This window comes from Crinia signifera, chromosome 4 (genome assembly GCF_055691185.1).
Source record: "Crinia signifera chromosome 4, ASM5569118v1, whole genome shotgun sequence".
NCBI lineage: Eukaryota > Metazoa > Chordata > Amphibia > Anura > Myobatrachidae > Crinia > Crinia signifera.
This window is the reverse complement of record NC_139220.1, coordinates 289,730,690-289,747,741: the sequence shown is the minus strand read 5'-3', so window position 1 is coordinate 289,747,741 and position 17,052 is coordinate 289,730,690. Positions and strand designations below refer to the sequence as shown.

Below are 17,052 nucleotides of genomic sequence, written 5' to 3'. Positions count from 1 at the left end.
TGTGCAAAATTTTATTACCAAATATAATCTCCCCGAAACTAGTTTTGAAAAGTAGGCAAGTATGATCTAGTCTCCGCCAGTGTTCTCTCACATTAGAACACTGGCTGTGAAAGATTGCTCAGCACACATCGCTGGTGCATCACTGTATGCTGACGATCTGTGCTTAACTAGATCGCTCAGCACACAGCACCCATCACCCTGTGTGTAAGGGGCATTACTCCCATTTGCTCAGATGGAAAGTGCTCTTTAATTTTCTTGGAATTGACAATGAATCTGCGAATGCACTGCAATTTGCGAATATTTGCAATTTTGCAATGGGCGTTTATTCTTTCCTTCTGGTCGACGGCTTTTGCTCGCTGTCTACTGTGTTTAAATTGTTTTATGCAGGTTCTGTGGCTAAATAAAACCAGGCAAAATGCAGGATTCAAGTCAGCCAGGCACAGAATCTGTGCAATTCATAAGCGTCCTTGTATGGTAATTCATGAGTGACCCTGTTTAAAGGGATAGTAGGTAAGCCTAACTAGTCACATGATTACACCGACAGACTTGAGTGAAAGCATTGCAGGCACTTACTACAGATGCATATGTCTTTGGTCTATCGCCTCCTTACTTTCGTAATGTCTGACTTCCTGAATCTCACCCCTAGTGCTACATTATTAACCCCACCTCTGAAAACTAGTGTAGGATAATGATGCTCTGTCAATGTCTTATAGATTGTCCCTACTCCTGCTCTCAGATCACTGCTCCCAAAATCCATTTCTTGCAATCTAGGTGCATCCAACAACCCAATTCAACATACTCATTGTAAATACACAGAGGATATCACAATGAACCAATATATCTTGACCAGCCTGTAGAGACACCCCCACACACACACCACCAGCACTATCATCTGTCTCGTTCTGGCTGTAGAAATCGCATGAGGTGCTATACAGAGGAAATCATAATGTTTAAATACCCAAAAACACCAGTAGCACATAGTGGGACAGAAATATTAAGTCTGGTAAAGTGATAAAGTAGTAATAAAGCCGTGATAACGCACCAGCCAATCAACTCCTAACTGTCATTTTTTTTTCAAATACAGCTGATTGGCTGGTGTATCTTCCACTTTAGCACTTTTCCAGGCTTAATACATCTGCCCCAGTGTACTGTATGCTGTGATATAAACACATGCTGATTCACATCTTCACAGTCTTCCAACAGCATATAACTCTGAACTGTGATTCCATCAAAAAGCTTTACTGGGATAGACAATGCTACATTATTTATATGTTAAACGTCAGTAAAATGTAAGACCACGTGACCCTACTCACAAATGTAGAGTCAAGCCACTGAGACACATACTGTATAACAAAGGCATATATAATAACAAAAGTATACAATACAATACAACAGTAATAATAAAACAAAATCAATGTCGATACAGCAAATGCAAAATGAATCCAGCCAGGCACGAGACAACTGTACCTCTGTATATTGCTCCTCAGCTGGGGTATGTGGCATTCTTTGTCACACGCGCTCTCAGGGTGTCACAGTGTCACCACTGCTGCCCTTTAGCCACACACAGGATGACACGATGTGTCACACACACACACAGAGTGGCGGGCTCTTTCTGACGGTCCCTCCCTGGATTTCCTGTGTTCATTGCTGCAGAACTAACTGTGAGTGTGTAACTGTACATCAGCCATCAATGTGTTTGCAAGTCACAGATCTGGAATCTACTGGAGTTAATTTAAAGTTGACTGAATTTGGACTCACAAAATACAAAGAAAAAAACATTACAAAAATAGAAAGATGTTCTTATGTCTGTATGTTGGAAGCATCACAAGACACACGCAAGTCACAAACAGAAGCACTTGCGCAAGAGATAGTGATAGTCTCATTGCAAAGAAATGGGGAATGATATTGTTAGTAAATGCATTGCATTACCCTTTTTGTACACAATACACTGATGTAATAAAGTGTTGTGTACACAAGACACTGTTTTTTTTGTGACAAGTCTAAAGGTGCCCACACACTAGAACGATTTTTGGGCCGATTTTGGGCCGATAATCGGTCGAAAATCGGCCGATGCTCGCTCCCCTGGATCTTTTGCTAAATCTTCTGATCTTACGTGCTGCACAAAAGTTTAGAAGATTTAACAAAAGATCCATAGGAACGCACAGGGGGTCTTAAGAAAAATCTTTGGTAAAGATGTGCACTTGCCTGAAATCTTATGTCCAGATCGGAGAAAAGATTTGAAGGCTAATTTATGCGCACATCTTATGATCGCAGATCTTTCTAGTGTGTGGGCACCTTTAATCGATATGAACATTGTAATTATTGTTAGTATACTGTAGCTACAAAGCTAGTGATGCAAGGCACCAATCTATAGTGGGTAGTTGGTTCAGCTGATATTTATCATCATGATTGCATACTGCGCCCCCCCCTGTGCAGTAAAGGGCGGCCTCTGATTGGCCGGATGCAGCTTGCCTCAATTACCTAGCTCACCACAGGTGATGGCAATCATACATTACCAGGGAAGTCCAGGGACAAAGCATTTGTGAGGTGCCCATACACGCTGCGATTTTCGCATGCGTTTTTTACTTTTAAAGTACAAAACGCATTGCATGTGCAATAATCGCACCGTGTACCTGCTGGGATGCGATGCGCGTCCTCGCAGGTACAATATTGTAAAGCACAAAAAGTATCTGCAGGCAGTACTTTTTGTGCTTCATTGCATCACATCAGTACAGGAGTACATGCGATGTCCATTAGAACCTATTAACTTTAAAAAAAAGTGGCTAAAATCACATTGCACCCGCAAAGTACAGTACATCGCATCGCATCCCCCTACAAGTGCCAGAATCGCACGGCACAAATAAAGTACAAAACGCACAGCACACATATTGGTGCGTGTATGGGCACCTTTACATAGTATTAAAGAAAGTCCCCGAAGCCTAATGTGTCAATGCACTAATCTCAAAAACCGCTGGAAAATTTTTGTGTGGTTTTCAAGAAAGATCTAAGTATATTACGATCAGCCTATCGCGTATGGAAGCTGAGCAAGAACAATTTTAGTTTATCGAGTCAAAGAAAAGAACTGTGGCAGGGCCAAGCAGTGGCCGTTATTCAGACCTGATTGCAGTACAAATGTGTTCTCAAAATGGGCAAAACCATGTGCACTGCAGGTGGGGCAGATGTAACATGTACAGAAAGAGATACATTTGTTTGAGCTATTTTGTTTCTGTGCAGGGTAAATACTGGTGGCATTATTTTTAACTGCAATTTAGAATTCACTTTCAACACACCCCACCCAAATGTAACTCTCTCTGCATTTGTTAATCTGCCCCACCTGCAGTGCACATGATATTTCCCATTTTGAGAACAAATTTGCGATCTGAATAAGGGCCAGTGTGTGCGAGAAGACTGGGCGAGGGCAGGCGGATGACGTCAGCACACCGCACACCTGGTAACAGCCGCAGGCCAGACTTTCCCTCTCTGGCTGCTGCCAGCGTTCAGTCTTCAGAAGGGATCCGGCTGCTGGGAAAGAGCCGAGAGAGGGGGACACAGCAATTAACCAGCGAGGTGTTGGTGTCTCTGGCTGCAGACTCCCCTTCCCGGGCAGCTTGGGTAAGTACCCCAGGCACTGAAGTTGGGAGGGAGCCAGTGGCTCTTGTGGTGACACATACCTGCTTTACATCCTTCTGGCATGCCACCACACAATCTGATGTTTCCGCCACAGAGGGTAACGTCAGATTTTTCTGATGTTACCCAATAGAAGCCTATGGGCTTCTTTTCACAGCCCCTGTTGCCCCGCACCGGACTCCGCCCTATGCCACCACCCCTCACCTGCTCTCTGGGCAGCCTTCTGCTGTGCTGCCCGAACCCAGTGACCTCCTCCTCCTCCCTAGCAGTATTACTTCCCCTACTGGGTGCAGGGAGGAGCCCAGGAGTCCCTGCAGCCATCTGCAGCAGGAGGCTACCGGTGGTAGGAGGTGAGAGAGACCCGCAGGGACCCTCTCACCGGCCAGCGGCTGATCCGCAATGGGTAGCTCTTTTCACAAGAGCTGTCCTTTGCGATACTAATCGTATTTGTTAGTACATATGCGAATGGTATCAATTCGATGTGTTGCGGGATATTACCGCAATTGCTTAGTACATACCGCCCTCCGAATCTCTAACTGACTATCATTCATTCACTCGCTCATGTGGTCGGTCCCACCCCCCAAACCCATATATCTTCTGATGTTTCAGGTTTGCTCACCCATCCTTGTCCTATGATGTGGCACCTTAATTACTTCCAGGAAAATAAAGGGATTTTTGTAAGAACTTACCGTTCGAATCCCTTTCTCTGATATGGTCCTGGTGACACAGCTTCACATTGGGATGTAGGAGGGTCCGCAGGAGCCAGGCACCTATCCTAAAGCTTTTGGAGGGTAGGCTCCTCCCCTACTGCATCCCAGACTCCTCAGTTCAATCTTTCAAAGCCACTGGAATACATTAACTCAGTACAAACAACTGCACATATTATATGCACAATTTTAAATTTAACTTTCCAACCAATTATAACATGAAACATCATGAACACTGGCATACTTACTGAGCGTAAGGGAGGGATCGCTGTGTCACCAGGACCATATCAGAGAAAGGGATTCGAACGGTAAGTTCTTACAAAAATCCCTTTTTCTCTTTCACTGGTCCTGGTGACACAGCTTCACATTGGGACGTTCACATTGGGACGTTCCAGAGCCGTTCCAGAGCCGGTCCTTTTGGGTGGGTACGCTCAGGTCTGCAGTATTCATCACTGCTCGCCCGAATGATGCGTCCACCGACGCGAACTCATGGAACCTATCGAATTTGGCAAAATTATGAACAGATGACCAAGTGGCAGCGCTGCAAACCTGCTCAGCTGTTGCCCCATGTCGAACCGCCCAAGAGGTGGCAACCGACCTGGTGGTATGCGCATTAAGCCTGGTACAGGCCTACCAACCCTTGTATATGCAAACGCAATAACAGAGCGCAACCACCTAACAATGGTCTGCTTAGAAGCAGGCCAACTAAGTTTGTGTATGTCATACAAAACCAGTAAAGTATCAGTCTTTCTGACACTCTTAACTCTGTCCACATAAACGCGCAAGACGCGCACAACATCCAAATTCCTCAATTTGTCCCTTTTCCTAACAACCCTCTGGGGGTTGAAACACAGGCAGAACAATCTCCTGATTTAGAAGAAAAGCAGAGACTACTTTTGGTAAAAATCTAGGGGTACTGTCCGAAAGGCAGCCCTATCATCATGACATATAAGGGAGGAAGACTTGTAGAACAAAGCAATCAACTCCGATATTTTTTTTTTTTTTTTTTTTCTGACGCCACCGCCAACAAAATTACCAGCTTCCCTGAAAGGAAACTAAGGTCAACCAACCTTAACGGCTCAAAAGGCGCCTCTTTAAGGTACTCCAGAGCCAGAGATAATTCCCCTGGCGCTACTGGTTGGTTGTAGGGAGGTTTCAATAGATAAACCCCCTGCAGGAAGGTCTGTACTTCTGGTTCTAACGCAATCCTTCTTTGGAAAGAAAAATTGACACGGTCGAGATATGTACTCCGAGTGACTGAAGGCCTAACCCAGAGGAAAGGCCCTCCTGTAAAAAACTCCAACAATTTAGCCATTTTAAATCTCGATGTGCGTGACCTCTGTCTTACACACCACCAAATATAGGTCTTCCAGGCCCCAAAATAATTTACAGAAGACACTGACTTTCTGGCTTTCCTCATTGCGTTAACCGCCTCTGAGAATCCTATATTCCTCAAAATGGCGTTTTCAACAGCCAGACCGTCAAAATTAATCGAGCTGAATCCAGCTGGTTGAACGGTCCTTGTTTTAGAAGGTCTAACCTCAGAGGTAGACGCCACGAGACCACAGAGAATCTCTGAAGCCTCGAGTACCAGGATCTCCCTGGCCAATCTGGGGCCACTAAAATTACTGGAATTGTCTGGGCCTGTATTGTTTTCAACTCTCTTGCCAGCATTGGAACTGTCGGAAAATCATAAAGATTCCCCTCCCAGGGGATAGTCATGGCATCCACTGCTTCTGCCAGTGGATCCCACGTCCTGTCATACAACCTGGGTACCTGATGGATGAACCTGTATGCCTTCAGGTCCCTATCCGGGGTTTCCCCCTTATTGTAATCTAGTGGAATACTTGTGGATTCAGCCTCCATTTTCCTTCCATCAGTTTCTCCCTGCTCAGGAAGTCGGCCTCTATATTCTCCACTCCTGGTATGAAGATTGCTGATAATGCTAGAACATTCTGTTCCGCCCGCAAGAAGATTCGGGACACCTCCCACATGGCCAGATTGCTGTGTGTGCCTCCCTGGTGATTCAGATACGTCACAGCTGTGACGTTGTCGGTCTGAATGCCTAAAAGGGAGCTCTTGTAATCTTTTCTCCCGCCAGAGAAAACCTCTTCCACACAGCCCTCAGTTCCAAGATGTTGATCAGTAAGGCAGACTGTAAAGTATCAGTCTTTCTGCTCTAAAGTCCACAAGCCCTGCAGACGCAGGTCCACGACTACTGCCCCTCAGCCTTTGAGACTGGCGTCGGTAGTGACTACCAACCAGCTCCAGGACTGCAGGAACCGACTCCCCCGAAGGGAATCCACCTCCATCCACCATTTTAGGAAGGATCGAGTTTCTGAAAACAACACCATTTGTTCTGACCTCATGGTCTGAGTGTTCCCTGTCCACTGGGACACTCTAGAGTGGAACCTGGCGAACTGTAACGTCTCGAAAGACGCCATCATCTTCCCCAGCAGTTTGAGGCACCTCCATACTGCTGTGCTCTGAGACCCTAGGATCTCCTGTACCAAGGCAGCCAGATCCCTGGCCTATGCCTCTGGTAGAAACACCCAATGCAACTGGGTATCCAGACCAATCCCCAAGAATTGGAGTCTCTGTGGCGGCACCGATTGAGATTTTTGTAAATTTAAAAGCCAGCCGTGAATCTGCAAAACCTGATGGTTTCTGCCAAGTGACTCTTCACTTGTCTGCTGACTCCGCTTTAAACCGCAGGTCGTCCAAAAACGGAATAACCATGATTTCCCTAAGTCGAAGCACATCCGCCATTTCTGACATTATTTGGTGAATACCCTTGACGCTGTGGCCAGACCGAAAGGCAACGCCTGTTATTACAGGAGAAGGTCTCCTATTGCACACCCTGATGTTCCGAGTGCATAGGAACCTGCAAGTATGCGTCCTGGACCTTCATGGACGCTAAAAATTCTCCCTGGTCCCGGCTTAGCAGCACAGACCGTAGAGACTCTATTTTGAAATGGTCTACCCACAAATGGCTATTAATGCCTTTAAGTTTAGGATCAGCTGAAAGACCCGTCTGGTTTGGGCACCAAAAACAGAGTGAAATAAAAGCCTTTTTTTCCTCCGCTCTGGGGACCGGGACTACCACACCCTTCTCTAAAAGAGAATGAGCCGCTCCCAAGAGAGCTGTACGGAGTCGAGCCTCCTTTGGTAGTGGTGTAGGAATGAACCTTCTCGGTGGAAGAACTTTGAAGGGAATCTTTTAACCCTGGGTTATATTTCTAACCCAAGCGTTCCGGTCTAACAGTGCCCCTGCGTCTTTGAACAGTGACAGACGTCCCCCCTCCTTAAACACCGCCGGGCAAAACCCCTGGCAGTATGCGGAGGATTTTTCCTCTCCTTTGGTTTCTTATAAAAAGAACCCAATTTTTGACTATGGGGCCTTGCCCCTGGAGGACTGAGACTATCCCTTAAAAGACTGTTCTCAAAAGGACGCACCTCCTCTAGGGGAGGGCCGAAAGGATGGCCTGAAAACAGAAAACCTTGATGTCTGCTTGGCTGCAGGGGTAGGCAGGAAAGTGCTTTTCCACCTGTGGCCTGCTTATTGATCTCTTTCAGTTATAAACCAATAACAGCTTTCCTTTAAAAGCTAATGCCTCTAAGCCTTTTTTAGACTTGTTATCTGCCTTCCAAGCTATAAGCCAGAGCACTCTCCTGGCACTCCAGACACTGAGGAAACTCTGGCAGCCATTTTGAGAGCTTCCTGCTCAGCCTGAATCACATTTCTGCAGCAGCATTAGACTTCTCTGCCTAGTAACAACACACAAAAAACAGTATGTCAACTAGAGCACAGGTCACTGACCCACCAATCCTGGCCTTAGGGACCCAGACTGCAGCCAATCAGAAGACTTGCTTGCTTGAAGGCTTGCACTGGTAGCACAGTGGCTTTTGACAAGTATACCACAGAAGCCTCTACCACTGGAACATTTTCCCAGAGGTCTGCATGATCCTCAGGCATAGGATACAGGCTTAACCATCTATTAGGCATCCAAAGCCTTTTGTCAGGGGTTTTCCAATAAATCTTGTAAACCCTTGTCTGCAGAGAGATATCATTTCCCTCACGCTGTCTCTTAAAAACAACCTTAGCAGGAGTTTTTTTTTTTCTTCACAGACCAATTCAATGCCTGTTTACAGCAGTAATCAAATCCTCCACCCCAGAGGGTGAGGACTCTTCAGAAACATCACCCTGAACCCAGGGTATGTCTGTGTACTCTCCCTCCTCATCAGCAGCTAATAGTGGCACTGAATAAGACCTTTTAGGGGTCCCCCCAGAATAACCATAAAGCTTGTCAAGCAAGTAATTTAAACCTGCTGATTCCCATAGCAGTATCCTGCATGACTTGTAGAAGTCAGGATCTGTCTGGGTCCGAGGCAAAGAGCTGGACGGACTGCTGAGAGAATGGCCCTGGTCTAGGGAAATTACCAGCCATCACTCTTGCCTGTCCAGTAATGCACCAAAGCATTTTCCGACCTGTCTCAGGGACTTAGCCCTCGCAAGGTCCAATGCACTACCCTCTGGGGTTCACTCCCCATGGGTTTCACAGCAGCGCAACAAATACATAAGCCCCCTTTAGGGACAAATTTCAGTGTACAACCACTGCAAGCGCTCAATGCATTAAAGGCTCCCTCCCCCAAAACCACAGACTGTTGCTCAGACATGATGTTCTCAATAACACAGTCACAGCATTAAATGTACATACATTATATACAGTGTACTCAGTCACTTAGCTTTCTGTAGTCTTCAGAATGGGGAAAGCGAAGCCCAGGAAATCCAATCACTCTGTCAGGATCTGTAAGCCAGCTCAGCTCCGCTGCAAGCGTTCTGAATGGCGCCAAAACAGAGTGAGGGAAGGGACCAAGTCCCTGCTGCTGCGGGGTCTGTGACTTTTGGCGCCAACTACCCCCAGACAGCCGCTCCCATTGTAGGATCTCCTCGTTCCAGTATCTCCCCCTCAGCTGGGGACCACTCGGAACATGCCTGTAACAACACTGCTGTCCTCTCATATCAGGAGCTCAGTGTGTAAGCTCCGCAGAAAATGGCCGCCGCCATCACGGAGCGCCTGTCCCCCATGATCCCCACCTAGCGTGAAGCCGGTTTCAGAGCGCTCCGGAGCCCAGGCAGCTTCTTAAAAGAAGCTGTAAGCGCTGCACAGGGAGGCCAGACAGCGTCTCCCTCGTGCACAGTGAGCTGACAGGACTCGTTTCTGTCAGCTCCTGCTGCGCTAGCAGTGTGAGGATTCACTAATGAGAATCCTCACACTGTGCCTACCTAGCTAGTGTAGAAGTTAATAAAATAATAAAAACCCTAACTAACTCTACTCCTTCGGCTGCTCCAGCAGCCCTTTAGAATAGCACCCACTCCAGTGGGCACCTAACACGAACTGAGGAGTCTGGGATGCAGTAGGGGAGGAGCCTACCCTCCAAAAGCTTTAGGATAGGTGCCTGGCTCCTGCGGACCCTCCTACATCCCAATGTGAAGCTGTGTCACCAGGACCATTGAAAGAGAAAAAGCACTCTCCCACCCAAATTATTAAAATCCACCCTTTGTAAATCACAACATAAATCCTCTTCTGGCCCCATTACTTTGACCTAACTTGGTGCTACCAGTTAATTAGAACTCAAAATTCTCTCCAGGCAGGTGACCAAACATCTTAAATGGCTTTGTCAATCATTCTATGCTTCTGTGGCATGACTTCAATCTACCAGAGCCCATAAAAATATCATATCTGTTATCCTCAAAGGGCCTTATTCTAGTTCACTCTTTGACAGAATCCTTCTTAGATGGACAAAACCATGTGCACTGCAGGTGGGGCAGATGTAAAATGTGCAGAGAGAATTAGATTTGGGTGGGGTTTTACTTCAAAGTGAGATCTATATTGCAGTGTAAAAATAAAGCAAACAGTATTTACCCTGCACAGAAACAAAATAACTCACCCAAAATCTAATTTTCTGTGCACATTTTACATCTGCCCCCCTGCAGTGCACATGGTTTTGTCCATCTAAGAAGGATTTTGTCAGAAAGAGTGAACTAGAATAAGGCCCAAAGTCAGCTGGTTCGTGACCCTGCAGCTGTTAGATCTGCCTTTCAAGCCTACTACACCAACCGGTATAATCTGCCTGATGGGTTTATGGCCGTTCTATGACTTGCTTGTTACACATCTCCATTCCCTCTTTAATAAGGTTCTTCTTGGTGACCCTTTCCATCCTGAGATGCTGGAAACCAGAACTGTCTTGATCCCTAAAGAGGGTAAGGAACCCCTCAAATGTGCTAACTACTGACCCATCTCGCTCCTTCATCTAGACTTAGAGATATAGCATTTGCCAAATTTGTGGCAAACCAGCTAAATTGATTTCTCCCTTCCCTGATCCATGACCACCCAGGGCCGGTGCAAGCCCCCCGACCGCCCCAGGCAAAACCCCCAACACCGCCAGCTGGGGGGGGGGGGGGTTTGCAGACGATACTGCGGCACGGGAGGGGGGGATACTGCAATGTGGCACGGAGGGGGGTGTGTGCGGGCAATACTGCGGCGGGCGATACTGCCGTGCTGAAATTCCCCCAGCGGGGGGCAGCATTGATTAACGGGCAGGATGGGGGTCGGGGAGGGGATTACAGACTCACCTGCTCCCCGCTCCCTGCTTTCTGGTACCTCTCTATGGTACCTCGGCGGCTCAGTACCGCCCTCCAGTGTCCGGCGACCTAGGCGAATGCCTAGTCCTGCTTAGTGGTGGCGCCGGCCCTGTGACCACCAGATAAGTTACCAGGTGAGAGATAACATCAGACATGATCTTATTCATATCTCAAACTCAGGAAATCCCCTACTATTATGCTCTTCTTAGATACTGAAAAAAGGATTCGGTACTTATGTATTATCTGGGCTCCCATGTTAAATGCACCCCATTTTTTCATACCCCTACTATCCAACTATGCATGGAGTTGATTTTATATAGTGCAGCGAGCGCAGCGAGCCACCGTGCCCGAAGCGTGGCGAGGGGACGCGGTCTCATAAGAAAAACGGGAGCCCAGATATTACATAAGTACCAAGGATTCAATAGAATTTAGTTTTATGAAAGCTGAACTTCAGGGGGGAAATTCACTAAGCTGCTGTGTTTACAACCTAGCTGGTTACGAACATAATCGGGTCTATTTTGTGTGGAAAAAAAGCAACTTATTTACTGAGCTGCTCTGTTCTCAGGATTCGATGGTGAATTGATTTGTGTTGCCATGCTTCCCAGAAGCCAAGCACTGCGGAACATGAAGCATGCACAGATCAGTGAGATCCATGCGGTGCTTCTGTATGTAAAAGTTAAAGAATTAAAATGTGGGAAATGATGTGGGGTCGCCCTCCTAAGCATAGCCAGCCCTGGGCTCTTGGAGCTGTGATGGTTTTAAAAATACAGGTAAGACATTGTGTAGGGTTTTCCCATATGTAAAGAGCCACCTTAAGAACGGAGCCTTAAAATACTGTAAGTAAGCATTTGGTTATATGTGAGACCAGCTCCCTATGTTACAGATGCCTGAGCATGTCATCTGTACTTAGATGGTTTAATCCCATCATAGCACAACCTAATTTAGCCATAAATGTTTTTGATGCTTTTTTTATGAATATTGCCTTTCATGTGTGTACAAAACTATTAAATACATTTTATATTGCCAGCACTTCTCAAGATATTTGTTTTGCAATATGAGTCATTCTCAGCACTGTTTTACTCTATTATGTGGTGTTCATGAAATGAGTTTGATGGAAAGTAGCTTCAAACCCGGTTGGAAACATCTGCTCCACATCTGCCTTCATGACAGGAGCCTGTTTCTCCAGTTAAGATGTAGACTGGGAGGGTCCGTTCTGAGATAATGGGACGACAGTGTTCTAGGTCGAAAGTCACTAGGTCCACCACTACTGGATCACAGTGACTAGGTCAAAACCTAAGAATGGTCGACATACCCTAGGTCGACAGTTACGCTTGGCACACTATTATGTTATCGTATGCCCACTTGGATGGTAAAGTATAAGTCGGTATAAAAAGCTCTTATCCCCGCGAGTCACAGTATGTCAAGCAACATTGCAAGACCTGTGCTGCACATGCGCAGAGCCCCAAACATTGGCAGGTATTTAATGCGGCTGGCGAGGGGGTTAAACAGCGAGGATTGCAGAAAACAAGCAATCCGTGCTGTTTAACCCCCGCGCCGGCCACGCGCTCTATTCAATGTTTTGGGGAAATCCTCGCTGTCACAGGACGGCCAGAATTCCCCAAACCAACGAGACCGGCATCTAATGCAGGAAACTAGCTGAATTTAGCCGCGAGTCTCGCTGGTTCAGGAGCCGCGTACACCCACGCTCAAAAAATGGAGCGAGGGGGAATTGGCGTATGAGGGGGCTGCGTTGAATACTGACAGGGTGAGTGGTGACAGCGAGCAGGAAGCTCTGCGCGCTGTCGCCGCTCGCCCACAGCATTGAATACCCCCCATTGTATGTATACGCAAATACCAATGAGTAATAGGTTACTGTATAACAGGGAAGCAGTTATTTAAATACTGGGCAAAGTCATTTTTGACCACAGTTCTCATCTCAAAATTTAGGTGTTGGGGTTTAGCAGTTCTTTCATTTTCTTTACTCTTAACACTGACCATATTAATGATTTCCAATTAGCAGCTATATTGAAAAAGTCTGATACACAGTACAGAGCACAAGGATCAGATGAATATAAAGCCCCCATACACTGGATGATTTACCTGCAATTTGGGCTCTTTTTCTGCCATTGTGGTAATCAATCGCAGCAAGAGAGTCCAAATTACAGGTGTATGAAAGCGGGTCAGATGTTATGCGCGATTGCACGGGTGTGGTATAATGCCCCGACAGTTGGTATTCCGACAGTCGGTACTCCGACGTCGGAATCCCAACTGCACAGCGCAGGGAGCGCAATGAAGCCCCTTGCGGGCTCGCTACGCTCGCCGCGCTGCGGGCATGGTGGCGAGCTGCGCTCGCCACCTATTTTATTCTCCCTCTATGGGGGTCGTGGACCCCTACGAGGGAGCAGTCGGGATTCCGACGTCGGAGTACTGACTGTCGGAATTCCGACTGTCGGGGAGCCGTCCGGCACCCGATTGCACCAGGCCCTCTGAGTCGCCCCGGCTGGAGAAGCAATCTGCAGGATTGCTACTGGCTTTGGGCAGACTCGGGTAGGATTGCGTGCAATATACCACATGCGATCCTGCTGTCCAGGAAAGTCACCGGGTAACTCAAGGAGCATCGTGTGCGACTTCTCCGAGGGGAAAAGCCGCCACAAGGTATGGGGACCTTAAGGAGCTTCAGTGATACCTTCAACGTTTTTTTGTTTTGACTAGATAACAACTATCGCCCAGTGTGTATGGACCTTAACTCTGCACATGTTACTTTTTTCCCCACCTGCAGTGCACATGGTGTTGCCCATTTGAGAAAGATTTAGGAATCAACTCTGAATCAGGCCCTAAGCCTGAGTTCTGGGTTGGGACCAGTTATGTGGAATACTGGCCTTGAACCAGTAGTGCTGTGGGAATTAACCAGGCTGAAACAGGTGTGGGGGGAAATTTACTACGAATACTCTGAATATGGCTCAGTGTACTGTGGTTTTATTTTGCCAAGTCCCCTGGATGCCTACATGGACTGAAGAGGACGTGATTTACGCCGGAGGACCCTTGTAAAGGTGCATACACACGTACAGATTTTCTGTCTGATCTATCTGGTGGGAACAAAAAATTGTTCCCAAACACTTGGAAACAGACAGTGATCAGTCAGACAAATTGTTTAAATTATTCTGATAAAACAAATTTATCAAAGCATATATATTTTTTCTGTTTTCCTGCATTTGGGTGGAAATTTTTGATTGTCATACGCTCCCATACATTTCCAGGTTTTTGTTTGCACCAAATAGATCAGACAGAAGATCTGTATGCACCTTAAGTATGGTTTCCCTCCACAGGTACTCCCATAGGGATTTCTACAGGACAAGGCGACCAATCTACTATCAAGATAGGGAAGTATGTATGAAAAGGCACCAAATGTAATAAAGTTTTATTGTTCTGGTGTGTTTGTGTGTATTTATTTAACTATTGGTTCTCCTGCGAAATTAAGAGTCCTAGCAAGCCAGTACTGGACCGCATGCTGGGACTTGTGGTTCTCCAAGTCCCAGTATGCTAACCAGGCTTGCTTTGACTTATAGTTCCACAGCAGAACCCAATAGTTTATTTCTATTTTTTTTTACACATTTAATCAGCTGAATGCCACCAGGGACAGCCCCGGGCTTCAGCCTGGACAGGGTTAAACCTAAAGGGAGGATCCCACTCCCCAAGGAATGCCCCTGCCCGGGCTGACCGGTCAGTAGGGGTTAATGCTTAGGCCACGGGACCTTATATAATAAGTGTCCTTCGGCTGTGGCATTACCCTCCTAGCTGGCTTGGCCTGGTGCTGGTTCACTAAATACGGGGGACCCCTACTCGTTACGTCCCCCGTATTTGGTGAAACAGGACTGGGGCTTGGGCCTGGTGCTGGTTTTAACCCATTGAGTGGTGGGTTTTGCTGGGGCAGGACAAACCTACCAGGGCAGATTTGTCCTGCCCCAGCAAAACCCACCACAGATCGTAGGAAGCCGCCGCCCCCCCCCCCCCCCTCCCTCCTCACCTCTGCTCTGGTGTTAGTATGCCGAAGCTCCCCTGCCGCCTGTCAGTCATCACAGCGGCAGGCTCAGGATGTATCGTGGTGGCTCGGGAGGACTCGGGCGCCTGAACTCTCCCAAGTCCCCACGAGCCTGCCACCCACGTCACTTATGCAAATAGTGAATGGCGGCTGGTGGCAGGGGAGCTCCGGCGTACGATCGCTGGAGTGGAGGGGGTGGGTGGTAGGGAATACGACAGGAGGGGGGGTTACGGGGGGACCCCCAAAGGTAGTGCGCCAGTGGTGCTCTGCCGGAGGCACCACTGGCGCACACCTAATGCAAGTGGTATTCATTTATTTGTTCACTTTTTTTTTGCCAAATACGCCTGCAAAATTAAGTGTATTTTCCAGACGGATTTGGCCAGCAATTACTGCTGTATACTGCTGTATACCGCTAATAAGCGGACAAATTTAAATGTGTCAGCTTAGTAAATTAGGAATCATTATTCTAATGAATGGTGATACCTACTCGTATTCTTTCGATGGCATATACATTCATATTCGTAAATATGAATACAAATGTTCTATGAATAGGAATAGGATTACTCATATTTTCGGCATAGTCAATACTGAATATACGAATACGCATGAAATACATACTTTATGTGTATTTTCATTAGTAAATTACCCCTGATATGTTTTACAGTAGGGCTGCAGCAGTTGATGAACGGGCGAGGGGATCAGAGGGCTAGGTATTGTAGGGAAAGCCGGGCAGTGGGCACACATAGAAAAAAAAACATACAAATGAATGGGCAGCTAGTGATTTGCTGAGTGCTCTCTAATTGTATGGGGGCCTTAAGGTTTTATACATCCCCCCGCAATCTGTGTTCATATAAACAAGGCAACAGATAGATGCTCAGCTGCTCTACAAATTTTAATATCTGCTCCATAGGGAAAAGAAAGACAACTGTGACCCAGAATTATGGATAAATAGCCCAAATCCTCCAACAGCAGAAAAGTTAAACCCACAGTAATATGACAAAGGTCCAGTACTCACCCCGTTCCATGTGTCCTGTCACTGGAGCGTTAGCAATAGTCTTCTTCTAAGAAACAGCTGCTGCATATGTCACAGAAGAGACAGATAGTTGCAGTTTTTATTTCATATTAACTAAACAAATAATTATTTCAGCTTGTCGCAAACTTTACAGTTACAATAATGTAATCATACATAAATCATAGATTAAATATTATGTACCAAAGTATGTTTATACATTGCAGAGCTAAAAATACAAAGCATCTTAAGAAAGTTGCAGCCTGTCAGAGTTATATGATATACAAGAAAACAGAATGAAAGGGAATGTAAAAAGCTTACAGACGCATTTCTGCACATGCGCTGATGCAGGGTGCATGCGGCCATGGCGAACAAGGTGATAGTCACGCGCACGCACCCAAGTGTGCGGGTGGGGGGCGTGCAGGGGCAGGCTGGGTCATTTGCATATGGGAACACCCAGTGTTTTGTGGGCGTTCTCATGCAGATAGAATTAGATTTGGTGAGTGATTTTGTTTCTGTGCAGGGTAAATACTGGCTGCTTTATTTTTACACTGCAATATAGATCTCGCTTTGAAGAAAAACCCCACCCAAATCTAATTCTCTCTGCACATGTTACATCTGCCCCACCTGCAGTGCACATGGTTTTGTCCAGCTAAGAAGGAATTTGCATCTAAGAGTGAACTAGAATAAGGCCCTGTGTAACATACATTTGCAAGTCAACCATATTTCAGCCTTATGTACCATCCAAGGATTCCCAGTGCCCCGGGCGTACTGCAGCCACCCCTCTCCTGATGTCACATGTGCTTTTAGTAGAAGGCAAGAAGAAGGAACCTGGGCATCGATAGATGAACTAGGTGTCACACAGCATCGCCCAGCCTAAACCCAAATTTTGTTATTAGACCAAGCGATGACCCTCAGAAGAGCATAGAAGGGGGGAGGAGGGGGTCAACCTGCACTTTGGTACTCTCCTAACCTACGGGCATCAATGGAGGCCACATCCTCCATTACTTTAAATGACCTGCAT

The 17,052-nt window shown here is 46.7% G+C and overlaps 1 protein-coding gene across 6 annotated transcripts in view; it reads right to left on the bottom strand.

Annotated features, from left to right (window-relative positions):
- LOC146075597 (serine/threonine-protein kinase N1-like) overlaps positions 1-17,052 on the bottom strand; it is a 91,251-nt gene that overhangs the window by 69,191 nt on the left and 5,008 nt on the right. For 4 of the 6 annotated variants that reach the window (XR_014473600.1, XM_083184981.1, XM_083184980.1 and 1 more), the window contains one exon: positions 16,035-16,094. The gene's annotated coding sequence lies outside the window, so the exon portion shown is untranslated. Of the gene's footprint in view, positions 1-1,467; positions 1,624-16,034; positions 16,095-17,052 lie in introns of those variants that run through there. The other 2 variants (XM_083184983.1, XM_083184982.1) reach the window with 2 other exon arrangements.